The sequence below is a fragment of the Haliaeetus albicilla genome, chromosome 9 (genome assembly GCF_947461875.1).
Source record: "Haliaeetus albicilla chromosome 9, bHalAlb1.1, whole genome shotgun sequence".
Lineage (NCBI taxonomy): Eukaryota > Metazoa > Chordata > Aves > Accipitriformes > Accipitridae > Haliaeetus > Haliaeetus albicilla.
The window spans coordinates 36,080,966-36,107,707 of NC_091491.1; the positions used below are offsets into that span (position 1 = coordinate 36,080,966).

General features: G+C 45.3%; 1 protein-coding gene and 1 long non-coding RNA gene across 4 annotated transcripts in view; one reads left to right on the top strand and one right to left on the bottom strand.

Moving 5' to 3' along the window:
- Positions 1-6,137: 6,137 nt before the first annotated feature.
- LOC138686906 (uncharacterized) lies at positions 6,138-12,564 on the bottom strand. 2 transcript variants are annotated; one of them, XR_011326235.1, is made up of 4 exons: positions 11,620-12,564; positions 11,298-11,475; positions 9,737-10,507; positions 6,138-9,294 (listed from the first exon to the last, which is right to left on the bottom strand). It is a non-coding gene; the product is annotated as an uncharacterized lncRNA (long non-coding RNA). The 2 variants fall into 2 exon arrangements; XR_011326234.1 differs by having other exon boundaries at positions 9,737-10,756.
- A 451-nt stretch (positions 12,565-13,015) lies between these two features.
- TBL1XR1 (TBL1X/Y related 1) overlaps positions 13,016-26,742 on the top strand; it is a 119,383-nt gene continuing 105,656 nt past the window's right edge. For both annotated transcript variants that reach the window (XM_069792697.1, XM_069792696.1), the window contains exon 1: positions 13,016-13,252. The gene's annotated coding sequence lies outside the window, so the exon portion shown is untranslated. The remainder of the gene's footprint in view (positions 13,253-26,742) is intronic.

The window sequence follows — 26,742 nt, forward strand, 5'->3', positions numbered from 1 at the left end:
CAGCTCAATGCGGGCACAGGGAGAAGGCAAAGGGCAGCAGCAACTCGTGGTGTGCTGTGAAACCCAGCAGCTCTCAGGCAGATACCTTGTCTATACGGACATTTATTCCATGTATAGTCTAGGTGTAGGGTACCTGGGCATGTTTCTGGGTAAGCATGGTATAGTCAGCAAGAGCTGCCATGCCTGCACACAAAGCCAGCGCCGGTCGGTATGTGGGCATGCACTAATACTGCTTTGAGTTTCGAATGCACATGGGAACCATTTTAATTGCTTTCATCTGGTATGGCTCAAAATGTGGCCACTGGTAAACAGCAACCTATTATTGTTTATATAAAGTACAAAGGGTGCTAGGCAGTCCTAGCAAGCTGTTTCCATTTCTCCGTGATTAATACATTCAAGTCTATAGTCATTTGTTTTTATAAACTTCACAAACAAAAACTTGATGTTTTGGTACCAAGCTCAAATATGGGAACAATTTCATTCTCAACGCCAGCATTTCTGATGCAAGAACTGAAAGGCGTCCAGAAATTCTGTGTTTTCACTGAATATTCTTCGGTCCCAAGATATAGCATTTTTAAAGCATTACAGAAGCAAAAACAATCCCAGTGCCTTGAAAGCTTTTTACACTGACTCTGCTTCATGGAAATACTGACTCAGGGCCAAATGGCTGATTATATCGTATGATGTAAGAAGGAGTTAGAAAGCTTAGCAGGGAATTAGAGTAATGCAGTTTGTGTGTGTCTGTGTGCAGTGAAGGGGGGGGACAGCATTTATTAGAAAGCTTTAAATCTTTTGCAGCTATATGTTAGTCGCTTGCAAAACTATCGCAGACCTTCTTGAAAGCGATGGGGATCCGATGTGTGACGAGCTCTTAGCCGCTGAACCGAGCTCCTGGTTGAGATCTTTTCAGTTCGTTTAAAGGCTGCAAAATCTTCCTTGCTGGGGTGTGGAGGAAGCAAACACCACTGCTGTGTAGCCAAGGAAGAAAAGGACTTTGCTGTCTTATACTTCTGGAAGGGGAATGAAGGATATAGCAGTGTCGGAGGGGGCTAAATTCTGGCCTGGCTTCTGCCATCACACCGAACTAAAGGTGGAGATTTGGGGATGGTGCAGCGCTGCCTGGATGGGGATGCTGGCAAAGGGAGGGGGGCGATGCAAGGGGAGCCCCAGCCATGCCCCTTTCCTGCTCCTTGCTGGTGGGAGTCATTTCACTGGGGAAGATTTTATGGTTTACTTTATCTTGTTGTCCTGCCAGGGAGAAAAGCCATTCATTGCAAACATGAGCTCTGAGACAAGTGAAAATCAAAGATGACCCAAGTGCCTGGAGGCATAAAAACAGCTACTGAATTGTTCAGCTTGTTTAATGAAATGGAGCAGCACAAAGACACAGTTCATGTATAGATTTATATATACAACAACACTGGCACTCAAACAATTTACGGAGCTCACTGCAAATTGTAAGATTGGGAAGCCTAGCTGCTGTCGGCTGTTTGAAAGAGATTTGGGATGGAAAGTCTTATCAGAAAACCTGCCATTGCTATAGTGCTGTGACGGCAGAATATGAGGGAGCTGGGGACATGCCAACTCATAGCTGCTTTTGAAGATCGAGGGTAAGTTGCCGCTTAAACCTCGGGTCTGGCTACAGCAAAGTGTCACTTGCTGTCATCGTCTTGCCCTTGAGTTGTGACTCCCTGTAGAGCTGGAGGTAAGTCACTGTCCCTGCTGTACCTGCAGGACAGACGGAGCTACGGGGCAGATCTACCACGGTTCGCTCCTGCTTTCTAAAGGTTTGTATCCTATACGTCCACAAGCATATATGCACGCCACAGCAGACCATGCCGTCCCTTCCTTCGCAGCTGCCCTCGCCCTGCCCGCCACTGCCTCTCCTGCCCGCAAGGCAGCTGCCCTCAGCCCCACGGCCGTGTTTTTGCACCAGCCGGTTACCGGCGTGGAGGGTGAATAAGGCTGTCTCATCGCGCCGCTTCCCACCTCGAGTGAGTCATCGGACAAGATGAGATGCAAGCGCTGAACTATGTTCGATGCCTCTATCTGAAACACCGGGTTCGAACGATGGTGCAGGTCGTTGGGTCCCTAATTTCCTCTTTAATGGATTTTCTAATGCATTTGATGAATAAATAGATGCTCAATAGTAAATAGAAATACCATTTGCAATCTTGGACTTGAAACGGGTCCATAATGTTGCCATTATTTATGTTTACAGGAGTCCTGTGGACCTCGTGGGAGGTGGATTACGTGCAAATGCTGAAACGACTGGGGCTGGAAGCACACAGCAGTGTCAGCCCAGGCCGCTGCCAAAGGAACAACTCGAGCGTGCGCGCGGTTTTCGGAACATGAATGATGCCATTGACTCCCGGTCACCTGCGGATGCGACCCGGGCTGAATGGGTCTTGTGTTTGCACGGCAAAGACAGTCCAGAAGGAACCGAGAACATTTCCAAGCAGACATCGCTAAATGTCGCTTTGTAGGCGCAGAGTACGTCCTCCCAGCCGTGAGCTGGGTTCCTGGTGAGGGCTGTGGACCCTGGGGACTCGAGAGCCCCGGGGTCCTGGGTGCCGTCCTGCAAGCCTGGGGCTGTGCTCGGGGAGGAGGTGGTGTGAGCAGGATCTTGCCCATGTCCTGACCCGCTCTGTAGACTGGACTCAGCCTCTGGACGGGGATCACGCTCGCTGCACAGGTACTGCCGTCCCTCGGCAGCCTCCTACCTAGGTGGGAGCCGTCTGCCCTGATGGCTACAGCAATTTGAGCCTCTTGGTTTACAAGTACCACGTTGGTGTGGAGTAATGCGATTATACATTCACACCAATTTGCGTAAAGCTGGCAGCATCCTCGGCGAATATTTTTGTACTTCCAGTTTCTAAATGGCATTACTGTTAACAGCAATGTATCATCATTACCAGCAAGGCTTTAGAGGACGCATGAGCAAAGTGTGATATTAGTTAAACCTCTGCAAGTACTGTGCGATAATTCATCAGGCATGGGTTGGTTATGTTCTCACCTTACTCGGTAGAGAATAACGCAGTGCAATGGAGCAGGATTTTGGTTAAAATTCTCCGGTGAGCCGATCCTTCCCCAGGTCAGGACAGCTGTCTCCCCGTATGTATACAAGAGCACCACGGGCCAGAAGTCTTGTGTGAGCCTTTTTCTTCCTGCTGAAGCATCGGATAGTGCCGGGGAAGTGCCGGAGGTGAGAACCCAGTCCAGAGGAACCAAGGGTCCCGTCTGAGACTGCAGACCCCCAGCCCTTGCTGGCCCAGACGTCATTTGATTTTTGGGGTCTCATCCTGCAGCTGCTTTGGCTACGGTGCTCCCTCCAGTCGTGCCATTATGTACTAATAGGGGACAGAGCTGGCAGCGGGAAAGGGTAGCAGAAGTACGCATTTGTCTTGCTGTCCAGTAAGCCACATAACAAATAGCGATGCCAAGTGTAATCCTGCTTCAGTTAAAACTGTTGCTTTGGTTTGTCATCATTCATTGTTCAGAGTACAGCTGCTTAATGACAGGATGTGGGAAATGAAAAGTTTTTTATGTCCTCATAGACTTTTTAAAATAAAAATTCCTGAGCAACAGAGGGAGAGAAGGCATTCGCACAGAAACGCCTGGGTTTGAATGCTGAGACGCAGCCTGGCCAGACCGAGCCTCCCCTCAATGAGGCTCAGGAGATGGAAGTTTTGCTCTTAGCTTTAAAAATAACCTGCTGTGTAAAGCCAGGCAGTATCCGCGCCTCGGCTTTGTTTGCGTACGTTACACATCTGGTGCAGCTGTCTCTGCCCAGCGCCTTTCAGAACGGGACCTGCGTTGGATAGGAAGAAATGAAAAATAAAAGACAAATGCCACGTATCTGCGTGGGGCCACTTCTTCTTTGCAAAATGCCCTGTGTCCAATTAAGTTAGCAAATGTTAGATGTTGAACCTAAATGTAGGGGAATGGAGGGAATTACCCATATGGACTGTGAGCAAGCGAATGAGATCTGAGGCGGATGGGGCACTTGCAGGGGAGACTTCATTAAGCCGGTAATGGAAGAGACAACCCCAGCCCTGCTGAAAGCTGGGGTGCCTTTTTCATTTTCAGGTCCATTTTAATAATGATCTTAATTTTTATACAGGCCACGGTTGGGCTCCACCCCTTCTGCATGCTCATTGCTTCTAGTTGACGGTGCAGAATTACCGGCGGGCACGTGATCTTTGCTGTCAGTGGGAACAATCCTACCTGGGTGCGCTGCACGTCGTGTAAGCAAATAGGCAAGTGGATGGGTTTGGTGGGAGGTGCATTTCATCCAGACTTTAAACTAATTTCTGGCAGGCACAGCCCTTGAAGAACCACCAAATGCTGGGATGTGGCCAACAAGTCTGCACAACTGCTAGCCCATCCCCTCCTTTGCTCTGCCTCTAGAAATATTCTCTCTCCTCCTCCTCCATGTGTATTTATTAAGCCCTGTCCTGAACTATGTGAAATCAATGTGGAATTTGCCTGAGGTTTCTCTCTGCTGGCCCAGGGCTTCTCAGCAGCGTAAGCAAAATTAAAGGAGCTGCTGCGGTTGGGATGAAACCACTCCTGCTTATCAGAGAGGGAGAAAGAGAGGAGCTGGAGTGCTACGCTCTCTGCCCTCAGCGCTGCAGGAGGGACGGGCAGCTGCTGAAATCACGGCTGTGGGCTTCCCACATACCTGGGATTTACCATGTTTTACAATCTCAGATAAATGCCACCTTGTTAGAATTATTTGACATATTCGTACAGTAATCTATTACCAGCAGATCACCGCCATGCTCATCACCACTCTGTTGGTCCAGAAGTTGTTCGTGGTTTTGGGGTTTTTTTTTTTTGTATCCCTTGAAAATTTCTATTTCCAACAAGCCTACTGTTATCTCACTTTTGCTATTTTAAGTTCTGTGGCACAAAAAGGCTGACTCACAGAAAGCCGTGTTGTAGGAAATATTGGCTCTGCTGAGGAAATAATTCTCAGTTCATTCTTCCACTGTGTGCTTTGGATTTTTTTCTGTCCCTCTTTTATGTGTGTGTGTCTTTTGGTCTCATGTTACGGCACACACCTAGCACCGTGAAAGATTGAAAGCTGTTTCTAATGCACTGGTCTACCCAGTCAAACGTCTCATTCGGTATATACCCCGAAGTGTTTTATGTACCTGCTCGAAATGTTACACAGGATGCTCACACAGCTCATAAAATTTGGTCTCCTCTTGGAAATATTTTGTGGAAATACGCTGCTTAATCTACTGCAGCCATTCACAGTTAATGTTGTTGTGGTGCGCATCGGAGGGAGTGAAGATTACAACTGGCTCAGGGAAGTTCGATACGTTATCAGAAGTCCTCAAGAATAAAACTGAAAGAAATGGATGTTCAACAAAATGGAGATAATTGCCTAAAAAGGGGGAAATACGGGAGGGCCCGGCAAAGTCATCCTTCTGGCTGGACTTGCGCTGCAGTCAGCTCCTTCTGATGGGTACCTGCAATCTCCCTTTTGAAGCTAAGGGATTGTATAAAACAAATCCAGGGTGTGCTTTAATTGAGTGTTAAGCACATCAGTGATGTGCAGTGACAGACAAGGCTGGAGATCTGGGATGAAATCCTAGCCCAGCGGGGTGGGGAAAAAAACCAAACCCAACAACTGCAAAACCTCTGTTGACTTCAAGGGCTTTAATCACTGGAGCAAGTTGTCTAATAACATACTGCAGGGTGTGCTTTGGCACTACTGTGTACTTCATTCATTTTATGTTTAATATGCCAGAAAACAACGCTTAACATCTTGTAGATGTGAATATCACATATCTGTCTACATCACATATCTGTCTACAGGAAAGCAGCTGACACCAATAATGTAATAAGAAGAAAAATCGTGGACTTTTGAATGTACCTACTGATGTTTTTTTTTCTAAACCTTTTTGACATGATCATTAGCAAAACCTAATTAGAAGGTGGTTTTCAACAACTGCTGTCCTCAGGACATAAAGTATTGCCCTCACATAACTAATATTATCATCTTTAAAATACTTTATAAACACTAGTTTACCCTCCCAATTTTCTTGTGAGATAGATAATTATGTGTTAACAATAATATCATCATCATTAATAGCTGTGTTAGTCCTCTCTCTTTACAGATGGAAGCTCATGCCCTGATAATAAACAGCTTGCTGAAGGCCACATGACGAGTCTTTCAGGACTCTGATTAGGGAGCAAACAGTCCTGGCTCCGTCCTCTGCTCACATAAAGAACCGGAATAATGTAGGTATAACAAAAGAAAAGCAGAACTTTAGGTATGGGCAAGAAAAAGGAGTCCTCTTCAAGTTGGCTGGATTCTTGGGCTGCCAGGAAATATTAAAATAGTGTGTGTGACAAAGATAAAGGTAAATATAAATAATATACCTTTTGTACTTCTGCCTTCCTTTACTCTGCAGTAATTATACCGAGTATTGTAGATTATATTATGAATCACAATGACACTTACAATACTGAATTTTTGCAACCACATCCTGGCCCTGTGAAATAATCCGTTCTGATCTCATACGTGAGCCAGATATGTCTTGCTTGAAACTTCAGAGGTGTGTGATAGCAGCTGGTACACACCCTTTTTCGTAACCTTGTTAAAATAAAACAAGTTTGGATTTGCTTAGCCATTGTAGGATGTAACATCTGAGTTACAACCCTGCTGTGAAGGGAGCTTTGCTATAACCATGGAGTTAACAGGGCCCTCTTCAGTATTTCTATCTGAGAAGTAACATTTTTTTACCATTTTAAGAAATGTGGATATTTACATATCCAACTGAAAAAAAAAGAGAAAAAAGAAAAAAGTTAAAACAATCCTTAGAGAGCGATTAAAGCCAAAAAATAAATTTGTTCCCATGCCTCTAACTCAGCTCGCTGTGTCTAAACTAATTACTACAGGAACTCCGAGGCAGCCTGGTCTTGCATTGCTGGGTGTGCTCGCGGAGAGGTTGTTTAACAACAGCCTGCCTGCTGTCACGGTATCCACTGTCAGAGCATCGCCTCTCAAGGAAAACAACCCCAGTTCACATCGAACTACAGCTCTGCACCTGCGATAACTAAATCCGCTGGGGCAGCCCGTGTTGCTTTCCGGAGTCAGGTCTGTATCGGCATCTTTCCGTGTTGTTCACTCATTTTTCTCGTCTTCTCCACAATTGTGTGAAACATCCACAGATCCTCCTGGGGCCAGATTCTGGGTAGCAAGGGACGATATTCAGGGCTTTTAACGCGATGCTAATCGTGCCGGCTGGTGGCCCCGGGACAGCTTTCACTTCATCCTCCCTCTTGTGCCAGGAACCGCTTTGGGAGCCCAGGGGGACGGCGGCATCCTCTGCCCACAATGGCAGCCCTCTGCGGGCAGGGAGGCCCTGGGACTGCAGCAACAAACCCATTGTTTTTCCTCTCAAAAAAAACCCCAAAAGGGAAAATGTGCCCCAGTGGGAGCGGCCGTTCCCCTGCAGGAAGACAAGGTGCAGGAGCCCTCGCTCGAAGGGGGGGTTGAAGCAGCTGGCATCTCTTCTCCTCTGTTTCTCTCACTTTTCCTTTAAAAATATGTTCCTCTGGCACTGATCTGAAAGCTCTCCTTAGTGTGACACGTTCACACACACACATTTGTGTTCCTCTTAAAGCCTTTAGGGTACGCTGGGCCTCTGGGTAGGAGGTCAGCAGCAATAAAACAATAAGGCCAACGGCTTTGCTTGGTAAATACCCCAATCCCACAGCAGCAGTTCTTAACTTTGTCATCTGTGGGCTATGCTGTTTTCTGGGGGCCTGCTGGTAGTTTTGAAAAATAGAAACATGAAATTGCTCCTGCACAGAAGGGTTGGGACAAGCAGCCTGCGCCCCGCTGAAGTTCTGTATAACCTGGGAGATGCTAACTGGTTCACGTGTCTTAACACCACCAATTTAACAGCAGCGCTTAACGTGCTCTAAGCAGCATAACTTGCGTCCTGAGAGCCACTTCGTGGCTTTGGATCACACAGTTCATCAACTGTTGATGAATGAGGGACAATTCACCTGGCCACGCTGTTCCTCCACTCTTGCTGCTTATTCTGGGAAGCAGAAGGCTCCAAGATCGATCTGGGTAAGTGTATCAATGAGATGACTGTTTCGGGACTGAATCCTCTCTGCCTTATGGAGATCTGCAACGTATCTGTGCATGTATACTTCAAAGCAACCGATAAAAAGTAGTGCTACAGGCATGTTCATCACCAATATCAGACATTTTTTTACCACGTGTCCACTGATCAATTTACTGATGAATCTGTATGCCAAGGTAGTGGCAGAAGATGCTCCCTACTCAGAAATAAGTCCCTTTCCCAGCATGTCCGCTCCTGCAAACAGTCATTGTCAGCAGCTGCAAAAAGAATAAAGCCAGTCCCTTCAAACTGGTGAACTTCCATTTCCTTTCTCAGTATGCACAACACAAAGACAAATAATTTAGAGGTTGTTTTGTTTAAGTTGGTATCTTCCTCACAGTAAGGGAGAAAATAAGTCTTAGAGTAGGAAGGCCACTGGCCTGAACTGTTCAGTGCTCCAGATTCAGAGCTGGCAGGCAGAGGGAGGTCACGGGGAAGTCATGGGGAAATTGCTAGGGTGTGGGTGTACCTCTCTCTGCTCTTTCCCACTGTTTTCTGGCATGGCAGCATTATTAGGACGAAAGGTGCCTTTGGTTTACATGAATCCACTTTGGGATGCAAAATGAAAAAAGCATCTTCATGGGGAACCAGACCGTCCATGCAGGGAGCCCGATTCCAGCACCCCGTCCCTCCTCTGCCTCGGCAAGCCTGGAGCCAAGGCGCTCCCCCGGTGGGAGCCTGCCAGTTCTTCTGTTTAAGTCAACAGGGTTTAAGTCCCGCTTGTTTAAATATCAGGTTTAACTGGGGCTTGCCTGCATATCAAAGGCCGTATGGTAATTTTTACAAGGGAAAGGGTTTGCCCCGGTGTTGGCCAGACTTGTCCCAGCTCTCCCTGTTGCACAACGTGGTGCTGAGTCACTGCCATTTCTTACCCAGTAAGTGCTTGCATTTTCTTGGTGCAGTGTTTGTATGGGATGGGGTGCCGTAACTGGGGGAACCTTTGTGTAAACAGGAGCTAAAAACGAACAAAAAGAGCCTTCCTGGTTCACTGGGATTTATTTATGCACTGCCATACGTGGCAAATTTCGTTTTGGCACCTAAACTGCGTGGTGGACCGGGCCTGAACTTCCTTTTCTGAAGTCAGTCATCCAGTTGTTACTGATGTACTGGTATCTCACTGGGTCTTCAGTCCTGCCCCGACCTGCATAAGATTTATGGATAGATATTATATAGATTTAACACAATACCATGGCTTTTATTATTTGCTGGAAAATGTTAATAAAAGCCAAGTATTACAGATGCATTTTAATCCCTGAAGTGATTTTTGAGTAGAATGTATGAATTATTAATTGTTGTTATTGTTATTATTGCAGTGCATACCTATCTCACAGGACATTGTGAGGATTAATTAATTCTTGTAAAGATGTAAAAGGCCATATAGGTGTCAAGGGTTATGACTAAAGTGCTTTGAAAATGGAAACCGCTCTGTGAGTGCCAAGTATTATTATTTATGGAGCCCAGGCAGTGTGCTTGGTGCTGTGCAAACACTGGTCCAGTTACTGCAAATATTTGCTTTTATGTGCTTAGTAGGCCAACCACTCACTGTTACAAGTAATTTCAACTATTTGAAGGATGTGTCTTACAAATATGGCTGTGAGAACACTCTCCAGTAGTTGGGATGACAGAGCTGTGGAACATGAGCAGCCATGTAACTGAAGCACTTTGAAAGCATGCTTTTACTTAAACACATGGACGAACCAGGACCTCAGCTCCACTCCATTTCCACATCCAAAAGCTAGGGTTTCATCCCGTCTTTCTTGCTACTAGGAGACTTTGGGAAAGGAAACATAACAATGGTTATTGTTTAGAAGTGCCTCTCCCAGCTCAAGGCAAAGCCAACTCCCTAAGCTCGGCTCACTCACTGAACAACCTGCCGTAGACCATAACCTGCTCAACTGCCCTGTGTTACCCAACATCCGTTCTTGGAAACCTCCGAAAGCGAGAACCTCCCTCCCGTACGCTCTGGAAGTGGCCCCGGTAACTCTGAGCCCAGCTGTGTATTCGGGCAACAGAACTACAAAGTCTAAAGCTCATCACAGAAAGTAAGGCCTTTCTGCAGTCCCGTGGGGTGTTCGCCTTTGGAAAGAAAGAGAAACCAGAACAAAACAAATGGGGTAAAATTATTAAAGCATAAATCTGCCAGAATGCACTTTATAGATTCTGCAGAGCAGAATGTATACTTGGGTGATCACCCAATCGAGTACATCATCATGTTAAAAATGAGAGCCTGGCACACTGGAGTCGTGACTGAACATTTGCAGAACACTAGACCATGGAAACCTTCAGCCAGATGACTTCAGTTCAGCACGTTGTCGCTGCTCAGCAGATGGATGGGAAGACAGCGTTCGTAGTTCCTGTGGGCCAAATAATGTGCACTTGGGGGGGGTTCCCTCCTCCATTTCTCCCACGAGCTTTTCTAAATGTTACACCTCCCGTTCCTGTTTCATGGACTTCTCACAACTCCTCCCATACACTTCTTCAGGCCCCTGGTGTCCCACAGTCCCCTGTAAGAGGTCCCTTGTCTTCTTTCCTCTTGCCTTAAGCTACGTGCATACTCCCATTCCCCCTTCCTCCACCCACGGTTACTGCTTATCTTCTTTGACCTGGGAAATAAATCATTCAGAGTATCAGGAGGTTGAACTCCTTTAGAAGCATGGACCTGAGGTTATAATGCAGGGAGGTGTTAATGAGTCCCTTGCCCATTTTTTTGCCCCTTTTAAATTTCCCCACTTTCAGCAAAGCGGTCGAATTTTGGAATTGGACCAGATACAGTCTTCAAAAATTATCGCCTCTTTACGTACCTAAAGCAGACAACCTACACACCATTACTGAGAAAAGAAAGTTGCTGACTTGGGCCATCAAAATCATTACAGAAATAAATGTTGAACATCCAGTGGTTTGCAATTACAAATATGCTCCCTGGCTTTCTAGAGAGACTTTGGTTTCCTCATGTAACTCTGGCCTCTTCAAGCAAACGGATTGCAGGCCCAGGGCTTTCTCAGAACCAAATGATTTTGCAATGCAAAAAATATCTGTCTCCTGCCAAGTATTTAAATATTATTCTTCATAAAAGAGGGAAAAGTGCACGGGCCTGACCCTAACAAAAATGAGCACTGTGAGGTGATCCTACACCCAGAGACCCACCCAGCTACTTTCATCGAGGCTTTGTAGAGTCGAGGAGTCCCATCCGCTTGCGAGATGAAGCTCAGGTAGGTGAAATCTGCCTACGGCACGTCCCAGCCATTAGGCTGAAAGGAAAACGCACCCTTAACTCCAGAACTGCCGCCTTAGGACTAGCGTAATTCTCCAGCAACGCGGAGCTCTGTTCACAAACAAACAAACAAAAAAGAGAAATAAGAGCTACATTTGTGGCCCGTCTCTCCGCTTTCCTGTTCTGCCGGCCGCAGTAAAAGCAAGTTCTGCAGAAGGGCGGTGATGCGGAAGCCCCATTCGGGCAGCACCAGACCTGGGCTTACGTGCGTGGAGAGCCTTTGGCACAAGCAGGAATGACATCTGATGGTGCCGTCCGATCTGTGCGGGGTTTGTGGTCACTGCGACTCTGCGTGAGTGCCAATGTCCGGACGTGAGAGCGTTGGACCAACGCCCGAGAGCATGAAATGCTATTGCAAAAACATTTTAAGATGGAAAGGACTGCCTAGTGACGAGTGTGGTTTCGATTAACAAAGCTCGCTTTAAAAATTAAACCGCCCTGCGATCTAAGTGATAAATAGCATTTCAGTCCTCAAAACGAACAGCACCCAGGTAGGACACAACATTATTGCTGCAGAGGATTATTTTCCTTAAATAAAATTACAGGGTAGACGCACTAACGGACCCAGGCGTAAGCGCCAAGCTGCGCCGAACCCCGCACCCGCGCAGGACTGGATCCCCGGCACCGCTGGTACCGTTGCCAACCGCGACGCGCTACGAGTAAAAAAAAGAAAAAAAGTAAAACCACCACGTTAAGTCCTGCATTTACATAAGCGCTTTTATCAGCGGAGAGCAATTAATGGCTTTCCTAGAAAAAACTTCCAGCCCCGCGCCACGCCGCCGGGGGGCCTGCCGTGCCCCGCGGCCCTTCCCCGGCCGAGCTCCCTCAGGCTCCCAACCGCCAGCGCCCCGCAGCCGCCGGCAGGCCCGGGCGGCCTCCCTTTCCCGTCAGGGCCGCGGGCGGGCGGCCTCCCCGCAGCCCGCCTCCCCTCACGCACGCCCGGCCGCGGCTGCGCCTGCCCGGAGAGCGCGGGAGGGGGGTGTCGGTGTCTGTGTGAGGAGAAGGGGAGGGAGGCAGGGGGTCCCCCCGCCCCGGCCGCCGACCCCCGCGCCGTGCCCAGGCGGCGGGTTTGTTTTGCCGGGCGGCCGCAGCAGGCCGGCCCCGCTCCTCCTCGCCTGGCCTCGCCTCCCGGCTCCGCTCCTTCCCTTCCCTCCCTTCCCTCCTTCCCTTCCCTCAGCGGCGGCGGCGCTTTCTCTGGCGCCCATTTCCGTGCGGCTGGCCACCCTCTCCCCGCGCGGAGTGTCTGAGGGCCGCTGGCTGCTCCGAGCCGCTTGGCTCCTTCCCTTAGTAACAGCTTTTACATTCTGCCTCAATTCCTCCTCAATCTAAATCACACACACACACACAGATATTACTTTTTTTTTTTTTCCTTCCCCCCCTCTCCCTCCTTCCTCGGGACTTAATCTCTAACCCCCCCCCCCTCTCTCCCCACCCTCCCCCTCCCCCCGGCCCCTGGCTCGGGATATAATTGAATATCACAGCACTACTCGCTGGTTATTTTTTTTTCTTCCTCCTCCTGTGTGTGTGTGGTGGTGTTTTTGGTTCCCCCCCCCTCCCCCCCGTTGTGTTTTTTTTTTTTTTTTTTTTTTATATTTCCCTCCTCCTCCTCCTCTTGGTGTGGACACCTCAGCTAAAAAAAAAAAATATATATATATAATCGATACATATACGTGTGTACACACACAGACACACAGACACACACACAGATGTGTATGTATATATATATGGCTGTATAAAAAAAAAAAGGAGGAGAGACAAACAAGGGTGAATTTCTTGTGCCTCCATTCCCAAGGAAGGGGGGAGCAGCCGCTCCGCCGACACTCGCAAGGTAAGGACCGGGGCCGGCCCGAGTGCGGGGCGGGCAGGGGCCGCGGCCGGGCCGGGCCGGAGCCGGGGGGGGGTGTGGGTGGGTGGGGGGGTGCGTGGGGGGGTGTGTGTGTGGGGGGGGTGCGTGGGTGGGGGGAGGGCGCCCTGTTTGTGGCGGTTGGAGGCGGGCGGGGGATGGGCGCCCGCCTAACGCCTGCCGCGGCCCCCCCCCCGGGTTTTTTTTTTTAATTAATGCTTGTGGGGTGCGGGGGGGGGGGGAGCTCCCGTGGGTCTGGGGTGCGGGGAGGGGGGGTATGTTGTGGGGGTTTTTTTTGAAGCAAACGGCACCCCCCCTTCCCCTCCCCCCTCCGCGCCGCTGGCCTCCCCTCCCCCCACCTGGCTTCATTTAAAAAAAAAAAATATTTTTTTTTTAAGGATTTAATGGGGAGGGGAGGGGGGGGGGCACCGGCCTCGGCAGCGAATGGCACACGGGAGCCATGGCGAGCGGCCTATTTTTAGCCCGATTTGTGTGGAGAAGCGCCCTCCCCTCCCCCTCCCCGCATATTTACTTATGGGGGGGTGGTAAAATTTGGGGGGGGGGGGGGTGGCCGGGCCGGGCTGGGGGCGAACTCCGCCGGGCGGGGGAGGGGCGGCCGCCCCTCCCCCGCCCGGCGGAGTTCGCCCCCAGCCCGGCCCGGCCCTTGTTTTTTGGGGGATACAAACAGACACGGGCAGTGCCTGATGTGTGTGTGTCCCCCCCCAGGGCAAAGCAGCCAAGTTATTGATCAGTTTTCCTGCAAAGTTCTGGGCGGAATGGGAAATAGCCCGTGGTGGTAGGGAGCGGGCCCAGTTTTTTTGGGGGAAAAAAAAAAAAAAAAAAGCTTTTTTGCACTTCATAGGGGATTCTCTTCGCCTAGGCTTATCCCCCTCCCAAACCCTGGTGCAAGTTGTGCATTGCATCTTCTAGACAGGCTGGCAGGGTTGATGCAATGTATACGTTTTCTTGGTAGAGGGTATAGGTCCTGCAATAGCACAACATGTGGCTTGTTATTATTGTTGTGCCCCCGAAAGGGTTAAATTGATCGTGTTGTTCCAGGTGAATTTAATCTTTCATCACCGAATTTCCTTCTAAGGCAGCTTGAGAGAATAAAAGTCTCCCCTCCCTTGTCTTTTGCTTTATCCCCCGAAGAGCAAACTTTATATGTGCTTTATGGCAGAGGCTTGTTGCTGCAGATGACACGTGAGTCTGGAGGAAAAGTTTGGTTTGTAGGTCGCTGTGTAGGAAAGTGAAGTTTGCTGGTGAAGTTTTTACTACTCTCCAGTGTGCTCAACTTCCTCGTTTTCCTGTCTGTGTAAATCAAATTCCTAACTGATCTATGGGGGAGATCACAAAACGTATTCCTCCTTTATTATTGAAGCAGGAGAGGTATGATCAGGAGAACCAAGTCTTTGTTGTGTAAAAAAAAAAAAAATATTCTGGGCTTGTCTGATTCTCTTTCCTGTTCTGCAGTACTAAAATAAATGTCTGAACACGTTGAGCATACAAACAAGGTCCTTTGGTGTTGGCGGTCTCTACCCTTTAGGTGTTCACCAGGGCTGTGGTTTGTGCCCCTTTGAGGGAGAGGGCACCATTTGCAAAATTGATGTTTGGGTTTTGAGTTGTACCTGAGCTTTTGGGTGCGCCGGGCAGTTTTGGGCCCTCATCTTGCTCTGAGCAACCTTAAGGCTTGTCCGCATGAGGCTCATGCTGGATTTGGGGCCTTCCTTTGGTTAACACGCATGTGTCCGTCTTCTCGGAATACATTTCAGAATACATTTGATCCTGCAAACTCTTTTGTGTGTCCTTGAATTTAAGGAAGTGGGTACGTGTTCGTGGATGAGCGTGTGAAGGGTTTTTTTTTCCTCATAGCCATAGGAAAAAAAAAAAAAGGGCCACGCTGTTACGGTGGTGGTGCTTGGGGTGCAGGTGGTGCCCTATAGATGATTGTAGAAAACTTTCTGTGGTTTCTCATAGTGATCTTTTTTCTTTCTTGTCCTTTGGTTAAGATCTAATGGAATGGAATGTATTGTATTATTTACTTAAGATCACCTGAGCCTGTACACTGTCACTGTCATAAGTTTTCTTGGGGGAAGGTGGATTTCTCTCCATGAGAACAGGGTTCATGTGGAACTGTGTCTTGGGAACTTGGTGGCATGCCTCCCAAACTGTTATTGAGAACACCTGGAAAAGACTTAGTTCTCACTCCATGAGGAAAGGGGAAGGAAATGTAATTTAAATGTATGAAAGGAATTGGGGTTTGGCTTTTGGGCTTTTTAATTTTTTTTTAAGACTGTGCAAGAGTTTATGATTTTGTTCCTTTAAACGTGCACAGCCATAATGCATGTGCGTAGCATAAAGAATGCAATAATTACAGGAGATTCTGTTGCTTAAGCTTTTTTCCCCTTCAAACAGGTAGTTATGATTTTTTTTTTCTGTGAGTTTTTTTTTTATACGAATACTTCTTTCAGTTTTACTCTATATATGGTAATTATTGATGTTTGTGTAACGCTTTGAAGTTGTAAGGCATGATATAAGTGCTAAGTACCCAACAGCAGTACTTCATAGTCATTTTCCCATCATGAAAGAGTTGGATGCTAAAAAGTGCTACAGCCCTGAGCATAAAGAGGCTCTGGATGGATTAGGGGAAATGGTCAAAATTGCTTATAATGTTGTTTTCAGGTAATATTTTTTAGTTAGGAAGAACAGATCTGAATAATATAAAGCAAACTGAGTTATTTTACCTAACTTGATTTTGGTTCTGGAATTTAATTTAACATGGGCTTCACATTTGAGTCAGAACGTGTTTGCTGTTACGAGTTTTGTAGTGGCAGTAAAGACCCACATCCTACAAGGATGTAATCGTGCAGAAGTCAGGAAGTCCTGTAAAGAAACACACACAACTTTGTGAACATCAGCGGTCTAGCTCTGCAGATGTCTGTGAAGTTGCTCGCAGAAGTTAAGTGTGTTTTGTATTAGTGGTGGGCAATAGGATGTGAATCTTTCATGACAGCGATAGTCTTTTGGTATCACGGCGCCGTTAAGCGTTTTGGGGAAAGCTAAGGGAGTGGCAGGCGTGACACCTTTCCTTCGCTAATCCTGTTCCTTTGCTCATCTGGAGTCCCAAGAGATAGCCACCCCCCCAGTTTTTGCTAGCTTTGCCTGTCTCTTCCCTCCCCCCTGGACCCATAGCAGCTCAGGATCCTGGTGCCGGTGTGAATTCTGACACCTTGCTGGAGAGGACACTACTGGCAAGCAGAGAAGAACAGACACAGACCTGCCGCCAGCTCTTCCCCTTCTGAACTGGGATAGGGAGGTCGTAAAGTGGTCCGATCTCCGCTTGGGAGAGGAGGGCAAGGACAGGGTGTACTGCAGGACTGTGTTGTGTCAATACTGCAATTTTGTGATACTGAAATGTATCATACTGAAGTACAACTCGGTTTTAACCTAGTGTTGTTTATATTGAGACTTGTGATACTGTTATGTGTACTGACCATGCTTAATGTGTGTGTTTGCGCATGTGTACACACACAGAGTATAGGGTGTAATAATGACTATATTTAAAGCCCTAAACATCAGCTCATGCAAGTAGCTGCAGGTTGGGAGAGAAGTGAAAGTGTGTATGCGCACTTTGTAATTATGCATGTTTGGCTCCTACAAAAAGTGACTGCTGCGACAATATACTTGTTGCAGGTTCATTTTGAAATATAAATGTAAGTGTTTGTGTTAGGTGAAGAAGTGTCAGAAGTTTTCCATTAGGAACTATGATTGACAGCTTTTTTCAGTGTTTTTGAGTTGCATTGCAGGATTAAGATAGTACCTTCAAATTAACAGGTGGTGAAGAAAATGTTCCTATGTTCCTGCTATTGATTTAGCTACCCCTGTCCCAAATACATGCAGCTTTTTAAGCACTGCAGGTAGACCATGAAGTTAGATGGTCTTCATTTCTGTAAAGTAGCTTAATGAAAAGAGTGTCTACTAGAAAAAGGTTCATCCAGTGATCCCAGGCAGAATAGATGGAGACCACTTTATTCGTCTCATAATTGGTTTCCTCCGAGATAAAGTATGACAATGAAATGAGGAATAAGAGATATCTTTTCATACGAAATTGTAGGGAGATATTGGCTTTCTTTTAATTTGCAAAATTGAATTAGCTAACTTGAGGTAAGAAGTAGTGAAGATGAGGCAGCATAGCTGTCACTTCATGGGAGTTGATAAGTTGAGTGAAAAAGTACGGAAGTCTGGTCTAGAAATCACTCTGCCAGTTTGGGTGAAAACTGTGAACTTCTTCCCCTCATTAGGGTTCTGTCTTGTGGTATCTCATCCAAGATGAGAAGGCCCTTTTCTTCCTTCTCATAATGAAAACAAGGCTGAAATTGTTTGTACAAAATGCCCTGGAGTCTTAATGACCGCGTTTGAGCTTAAGTTGAGTTTTCCTTTGGTTCTGAAGGATCTGTAGAACCGTAAGTCAGCTTGCCCTCCGAGACATTGATTTTTTTTTAATACTTTACCACAGTTTTCTGTGACATCCTTTAGACTCTCCTTTTTATATTGCTAAGGAGCCTTACAAAAATTCTTCCTTGATAAGAAATAAGTGGTCATTCCAAGCTGGAGGGTGCGTGACCGCAGGGGAAAACGCACAGGCCGGTCGGGTGCGTAGGATCTCGCTGGCTTGACTAGCCACAGAGTGAAATTGCAGGTGTTGCGCCTTACCCCTGCTCGCTCGCTTTCTTGGATGGGCCGACTGCTGGAAAGACTTTAGAGAATACTTTCTTACCTGTAGAAATAATAATGTAAAAGGCTTGGTGAATTGGTGTAGCTTTCTGAAAAACATGCTGAAAGAAATTCCGAAGTGATGAGGAGGAGTTTTACAGAATTGCCTCAGCCAATGTACGCGGCATCTTTCAAAGAGTCCCCTCTTGGTCTTTGAATGTAAGCGTACGTGGCGTAATTCAGTGCTACATAGAGATACTAAGGTCTTTCTAAACAGGTTAGCTTGAATACCAGAAGCAACATACCTAGATATGCTATCAGACTAATGCGTCCTTTTTTTCAGGACAAGTAACGCATGCAGACCAGGCATCAACCTGGTAGCGCTCGGGCTGGTTCAGTGCCGGCACGTGGCCCTTCGTGGTGCTGTGTACAGCCCGCACAGCTCCGAGAGAGCTGCCCAGCACGGCGTGGTGGGAGCGGATAGCGAGCCCCTGGGTTTGGGCTGTTGTTCTGCTTGGTGCAAACGTGACTCTTATTAAGAAGAGTCTGCATCTGTAAAGTAAGATATTCATACAGTCCTATTTTCGAAGATGCTGGGTCCCCACAGTTTCATGTGAAGTTGGTAGTCTCTGTGTGTGCTTAGCGTTTCTAAAAATCAAGTCTTGCATGTGGTTTGCTGGCTTCTGCAAACTCCCGTTAGGGTGTAGTTTCTGTTTCTTTCTGGGAGCAGTATTAGTAAAAGGCTATGTTGTGTACTCTGACTTGTGTTTATTGTTGTAATTCTTAAGTCTCCATGTTGCAAAGGAGCAATCTTGTTCATTAGTGATGTCTAGCAGTAAAAAATCGGAATCATCCAGAGAAAAAACAGTTGTTTTCTTTTTTTTTCTTTTATGATCCGAGATTCAGTTCAATATCTGTTCAGTGTAAGCGTGTATTACAGAGACTCTCTCTACAACCATGTGCCATATGGAGACATACTGAGTGTCATTTCAGATCGCTGGAGGTGCATTGCTAGAAATTTTAGCTGGTGTGGTGTGAGTAGTAGGCCTTCCCTTCCCCCTCAGCAGGGCAATAGTTTTGCCAACCTGGCAAGGCGGGCAAGCAGCTGTCTCTGCAGCTAATGCTAGTGCCCCTTTTAACCCGTTGGTGGGTTTGGGGAATGATTCAGTCGCTTCCCCGGCTGCATGCAGAGCTCCCACTGAACCCCACTGACGTCAGGCCGATGGTAGATTTTTATGAATTAGGACTGTGAAAGTGACTCTGGAAACTTTCCTGTTCTGTACGCAGCTACGTGCCTGCTGGCGGCGACTAGAGAGCATACAGAAAAGATCTCTGTACAGCCTATTCGTGGAGTGTTTTTCCAAGGTTATGAGTTAAGGGTCAAATACTTACTATTCATGAAAATGTAGTGCTAAATACTGTGCCCAGTGCCAAAACCACAGAAATTGTCAAGGTTTAGAGCCCTAAATATAACCTATCCTAAAAGTTGCATCCATTTGACATTAACAGTGTTAAAAGTTCAGGCTCTTCACATGGATGACCTATCGCAGGCAGACTCTGAGCTGGGAATTTGCCTGATTGTGAGCACACACGAGGTGAATTTCAATCCTCTGATGGTTCCCTAAAAGTAGCAGGCAAAGAAGAGACAGTTTGATTTCTTGGAAGAAGTTGCCCAGGCTGGCCGAGGAGAAGAATAACAAGTTTTATAGCTCTTTTGTGTTTTTTGGACAGGCTGATTAATGCTCAAGTGTCAGCATGACTTCTGAAAATACATTTTTGCCTTGTAAAAATAGTAATAAAAAGATTTAATTATTTTTCATTTATCATTGATATTGGTCTAACTTACATGTCCTGTTGGAACAAATGAGATTTTTGCCATTAGTTTCAGCAGCTGAGAGAGTGTTAAGTGTGGCTGAAAGTTTTACCTTAAAATACCAATTGATCTTAGCAGAGCCGATAGGTCTTTCTGTTGACCCTCCCCCTTGCTTCCAGGTCTGTTTAGCTCACAGAAATTATGAGACCGTTTCCTCTTTTAGGTTAAGTCTAAATTTGTGGGGAAAAAATAGTTTTGATATTGCCTAGACCTATGGGGGAAATAACAAGAGATCTGGGTCAAAAAAGTAGGACGTGCAAGATTTAGAAGCTGTTGAAGTGTATTTATTTGTCCTATATTAGGTTAAAGGAAGTATTGGTGCTTTCAGTTTGGCAATATGTCCTTCAGTCTGCGGTGTTCTGTGAAGGGAAGACAACTGTTAAACAATGAATCACAGCTAATTTTTGTACGGATGTCAACATTCTTCTCTAGTGCAGAAATTTTTGCTTGGATATTAACACAAACATGCATCCCTAAATACAGGCTCTTCGCAATAAATTTTAATTAGGAAGTGCTTTGTAAAAATATGGATTTTTGCCATGATGATATTTGTGAATCTGTAACATATTTACTTTGGGGTTACGTTTGTTCAGATTTAATACTTTTTAATGTACTTTGAAAGCAAAGTTAGCACAGATGTGGATGGAGGAAAATGAGGAACAGTGTTGTCAAAGCATCTATTAATGTTGACATCAAATAAATTGTGCTAGAAACATATCTTGTGTAGTAGTAGATTAGCTGTTTTCCTATAGCTAATGCAGCAGATCTGGGGTTTAGAGAAGCGGGGTCTGTACCTGCTGTATAACACGAATGTTTTGCTGATGCAGACGTGGTACCTGATTTTTCACTTTATTTCAAATGCACAACTAAATTTCACAATCTGGTGTGTCTTGTTTAGACTGTAAATTTCTAGCACTGTGTAAGATGAAAAAAGTCAGGAGTATGAAACTTCAATATGTTGCATTGCGATAAAACTTAAACAAAAATACAGCGAAACAGCCTACTAAGCAGTTTTGGTGAGCTTAATCTGATAGCAAGAATGGATATCTAAATGTAGCTGATTAATAGAAACCAACTTTATTTTTTAAGAGCTTTTGCCATTATAGTAAATATTTGTCACAATTGTTTGAGTTGTAAGAAAAATGCTTTGTATTTCTGTGACTGTCTTCCAGGGCAGATTCTGAATGGCCTTTGATTACATTAGAAATATCAACGTGTTTATCTAAACTGTTGGCAAAGTCCATGTTAGTTGGTTCCTCTACTGTCTACACATGCAAGGTTATTGTGATATGGATTATTTAGTTCATTGAGGCCCTTTGTAAGATGCTTTCTTACAGTACATATAGTACAGACTAAATACACGTGAAATTAAGTTCTAAGAGTCTGTTCCATTAAAAACAAACAAAAAGCCTCCTTGACTGTTCGGTCGTCCTGTTGAGATGCCCTCCCAGATATATTACTTTCTGGTAAAATTGACGGGCGTTGCTTACGTCTTAAAAATCAACAGTCTGCTCTCTGCGTGGTTCTGTGGGCTGGTTGTGGAAGCACCAAACTGAATATTCTGGTCGGTCTCCTCTCATTGTCCCTGTGCCTGGGACATAGCTGGGGTGCCGTGTTAGAGAGATCCTGGTTGCTTGTATGTACTGGGTCACAAAACTGAACTTTTAAAGGTTCTGTGTGTACTGACAGAGATGCTAAGAAGAATTTAAAAAATAACGTGAAGGATAAGGGGATGGAAACTTTCAGAGGTAGCCAGGCAAAACACTTCTGATGTGTTTTGACTTGCTCTTTGACGCTGTGGATGACTTCATATGAGAGACTCGGAGAGTATGTGAAATGCAGTGTCAGACTCCGGCTAAGAGTACGTCCATTATGAGATTCTCTGTTGTGCCAGCAGCAAGGCTTGTGTATGTTGGACATTGCTGAAGAGCTCCAGAAAGCTGCATTGATGGTGTTAGAATATGTAAAATCTTACTTGCGTGCTTAATGTGCCTCCCACTTTCCCAGTTGTGGTTTGTAACTACCCGCTTGTGGAACGGAGTTTTTTCAAGGTGAAAAGAAAGAAATGTACTGTTTCTAAAAACACATGTTCAGAGATCAGGTCGGATTTCATTTGCATTAACGTTACTGTAAATGGTGAAAGTTTGGAACTGTAATGTACTTCCATGTGCCTATTGCTGCCTACTTTCATTTGTTGGTCTGGTGCTGTTGGGCCTACTGCTGTTCTGTGTGATTAAAATAACCCCCCAAGCCGCACTCCCCCCCCCCCCCCCCGTAATTAAAAGACAAGTAGTGCGAGATCATACTGCTTTTTTCTTTCTAAAATTAACCCCTTCCAACGGTCAGTGTGGTCGTGCCCTCTCCTCTGCTTGGCTCTGCTTCCTTGCCTGTGCTGTAGCGCGAAATGTGGCAAATTAATGTAATAATCCGGGGTGTTTTGTCTCAGTCGTGACAGTTTGCATCATTTTATTATTACCCCTTCCTAAGGCTTTATTTGATTTTCTAATCTCCCCCCACCCATTTTTTTCCCCGGGCTTTCTCTCTTCTTTTTGTCAGTTTGGCCTTTCTTTTGCATTCTGCCTATCCGTTCTTTTGTCAGTTCTTTAAACCAAATCGGTGCCTTATCATTCCTTTTCTCTGTTTTTTCTCTGCTTTCTTCCCATTTCTCCTAACTTTAGTTAAGTAACTTGAACCAGAGGGGTTAGATGGGTTTGGACGGTGCAGCCCCAGTCTGTGGTGGAGCGAAACCTGCGGGATTGCTGAAGAATTCTCATTTTGCAGGCTGTGCTGCTGGCAACGAGCTGGACACCGAGCAGAGGGGATTGAGGGACCTGGCTGCAGGCAGAGGGGTAGCTGGGACGGGCATGCAGGGCAGGAAACAGAGAGGACAAATTTTGGCGGTGCCTTTATTTGATAAAAATAATCTTGGCTTTAGGCGTAAAACATTGATCCAATTCTTGATGAAGTCTGAGGGAGGCTTTGGGGGGGAGTTGGTGCGAGTGTTTGGTACAAATGCAAAAAGCTGAGGAAGTTTGAGTGAAAACCTCAGCGCACTGTCAAGTTAGCTTTGGGCTTTTTAAGTTAAGGGATTTTATGCAATAAATTTTTATTGCCATTGTGACTTAAAATTAGGAAAAAAAAGTCATCGTGAAAGCAGTGGCAGCCTTATCTTATTGTTTTTATTGTGGGTAGTGTTGACAAGTCACATGCCCCATTGTTCTGGGTGAACAAACACTGCTTTGAGACTGCGAGCTGGTACGTGCATACAGGCGCCTTTGTCCTGCGCTGCACAGATCAAGTGTGTGGAACTGTGACTTTGGAGTTGAAAGATCATCTTTAAAGAGTTCACATCTAGGAACTGCGTAATACCCGAAATATTCTGTTGCTTGATATTTAAACACTGGTTTTATTTGGTATCTTGTTGTCCAGAACCTAAGAAAATAAACGGAAGAGATTAATGCATCATAAACTCTCTCTTACCTTGTTGCCCAGTGAAACCTATAGATAGCAGGCTTGTATTCTGGCTCTGAAATAGATGTGCTTAGGACAAATGCAAGAGGTGCTTTTGAGAAAGTCAGTAAAAGATTTTTGCTTGAAAGTCTTTCAAATACAAGTCCTTTACTTACTGCAAAACTGTTGACACTTGAGATGATAACAGTGAACCTCATCTCTACTGAAGTCACAGTTTTGTGGATCACCTCTAAATTACTCTTGCTGTTTATAAATCCCTGTAATCAGGATATGTGTAGTGTAACTAAGATGGATGCAATAGAGAGTGGCTGCAGGAGCAAGCGTGGCACGTGGATGCTGTGGATGTAGTCATCCAGCCATAGCTGGGGGAGAATCCCATTGAAATTGCTGTGAGTTTTGCCTAAGGAAGAACAGAAAGATTAGTCTTCCCTGCCTCGGGTGATTTTATTATGTTGTTTTTAGTACGTCTTAATAATGCCAGTGTAACTCATTTTCTGGTTCAGTATTTTTAATTCATAGAATAAGGTTGTTTTTTTTTTTTTTGTCAGCTCATAGTCTTGCTTTTTCCCCTTTGGAAACTGGTGCTTGCAGTGTATTTTATACCAATACAAGAGCATTCACCAAAATGGTCTTGAACTGTCAGAGCTCCATGGCGTGTATCACCAGGATGCTTTCATATGTAATGGCACTAAAGCTGGAAGAAATTTTCAAGCTAGTAGAAATTGTCATAGCTCTCTTGACTGCGTGTTGACAATGTCAGCTGTGTGCCTGTCTGCCTGCTGGTGTTAGAAGGCTTCCCCAGTTTTGGTGGCTTACTGGCCATCTGTAAAACACTGCTTTAATTTCAATACAGAATGAATGGCAAGCTTTTGGTGTCCTAATGTGGGTACTATACAGTAATGGAATATATCCTGTGGGTTACTGTTCAAGGTTTTCAGACTTCTTTTTTTTGAGCATGGCTGCAGTTTGTCTACACAGTCCCTTCATGGGGACTGCTTGAATAGAGGGAATTACGGAATTACTGTCTGGTTATAAACTCTCTGTCTAAATTTTCATAGACTTGTCTAGATCTGTGGTGGATCCCCAGAGACACACCTCCTCTCCCCACACCCACATTGTGCTTTTCTGGGTTGACCTAATATACCTGTATGTAACAGATAACTGTATTTACTTTGTTTTTAGTTTACATCACTGAAGATTTTTCTGTCCGCATAATGACTAGGACAGAAAGCTGGTGTCAGGATTATCTGCTATTTCTGCCACTGTGTGACCTTAGCAAATGGATTAACAAATTTACCCATGCACCAGTGATTTAATACTTCACAGGGGTTTTTTCAGACCAGTTCAGTGCCCTGAGATCTTCTGGTGAAAGGCTGCGTAGCAGTGTAAAGTGGCTATTGTTTTATTTTTCAGCCTCTGCTTACTTGGAGTTTCTAGTTTAGGGAAGTGCTCCTTTTGTATCCATAGGCTTTGTGCTTGTCTTCTAGTTTTCTTTTTTATGTCGGACAAAACATGGTCCCTCATGTTGGAAAGATTTTCTGGTAGTGTCCATACATGATGAAGAATCATGTTTAAATCAGGCTACCTGGTTCATAACGTTAGGCATGTTTGTGTCTTTAGTAATGTGGAAATGCAACCTTATATAAAGTTTTAAGATGCCTGTATTTTTTCCAGACCCTGGCAGCTCTTTGGGGGTAGGGAAAGGCTGAACTTTTTGGTGGAGCCAGTTCAGGGATGGGTTTCAGAGCATGGCTACACAAGCAGCTGCTTGTCCCAGCGGCAGAGATGGGAGTGGGGGTGGTGGGACCCCTAAGCTGATCCTGCTCTCCATGGAATGGAGACACACAACAAAGGTACAGGTGGAGCTCTGTGAAATTCTCTGTCTGCAAAGAAAGTTTCTGTCCTCTGCTAGGGTTTATTGACTCCTCCACCATGCTGATACAGGGTTTTTTTGGTCCTACAGACATCATCTCTGGAAGGATTGCATTAAAACTTACTGCTATTTTGGGGGGGTATTAAAATCCAAGTGGTCTTGCTGAACCAGTTTACAGCATGACGCCACAGACGCCTGCGTTGTTACCATGAAGGTGGCAGTAAACCATAGCTTATCCATAGGAATGAACCTATCTATAATAGGTAAGGGTGGGCCGTGAACTTCTTACATCAGCTTTGCTATCAGACAAATCTTCGCAGGCTGCAGTGGGCCAGCTAATAGCTAAGCCAGTCTGACACCAACCTTTCTGTATGTAGTGAATGCATTACTCATACTGTCTTGACTGTTCGGATTTGTCAATATATAAAGTAGACGTAAGTAGTGACATGATCTTTGTCATGTGCTTACAATTTCATTTGGGCAAGTCTTGCTTAATAACTTCTTAAATTATTCTTTATAAATTTATAGTTAAGCAAATTTACAAGCTTGTGTGAAGATTTTTTTTTTATGCCCTTTATTGAGAACCAGTGGTATTTTCCTTGTCAGATCTGTGTACCCTGGGCAGATAGAGCATTACAGGTCTTGTCAAGAGGAATGCTTGTGCAAGATGTGCAGTCCTAACGTAGGACGTTGCTTTCTGGTGAGAGTTTTCCCTGGCAGTATAGGTGTCTCCTAAAGCACATCGTAGTCCTGGCGAGCACAGTTGTGCTTGTGATACTGATGAGCACACGCTTTCAGTTACATTTTTGTATTTTCCTATGTTGATTGGATATTTTTTGTCTGCTGGAAAATGAAATTTAAGGGAGTGTTTTAATTTTGGGAAATCTCTTCAGTTTGAGAATAGTACTTAAGGTTGTATACATTTGGGTTTTGCTATTGTAAATCGTGCTTTTATATTGTGACTTTTCTTATTTTCACCGTACTCTACACTGAGAAGTATCCTCTGGTTAATTTAAAAAGAAAATCCTGCTAGCACTTTAATAAATCCCTTAAATTTTACAAGAATGTATTTACAGTCGCTAGGTAGCATGGCTTGAAGTTAAAAGTGTGAATTTACAGCGCGTTCGCATTTTTTTGGAATGACTCCAGAAAGAGTCTCATTCCTGTTTAGTGTAATACATATCTATATATCAGCAGATATAGTTGGTGTAATCAAGCCCTAATTGTTAAAAAACCCCCAACTTTTAAGTGTGATCCTTGGGTATTTTTAGAAGAGCTGAGTGAAGCCCTTTCTTAGTTGAACCATTTTCTTGTATTCTGAGGCAGTCTACATGTTCTTTGTAAGAAATATATTATTGTTCCATTGAAGTCAGTTCAGGTTCTCTGGAAATGATCCAACCTCCAGGAAAGAAAAATATTAGTGTGCGTGTTGAGGGAAAGGGTTTCCCTTTATTTCGGAATTTGCTTGTCATGTTTAGCAAGTAAGCCATTTTCAGATGCATTAAGGCTCTGCAAAACTCATTTTCGGGGCTGACAGTTTTGTAG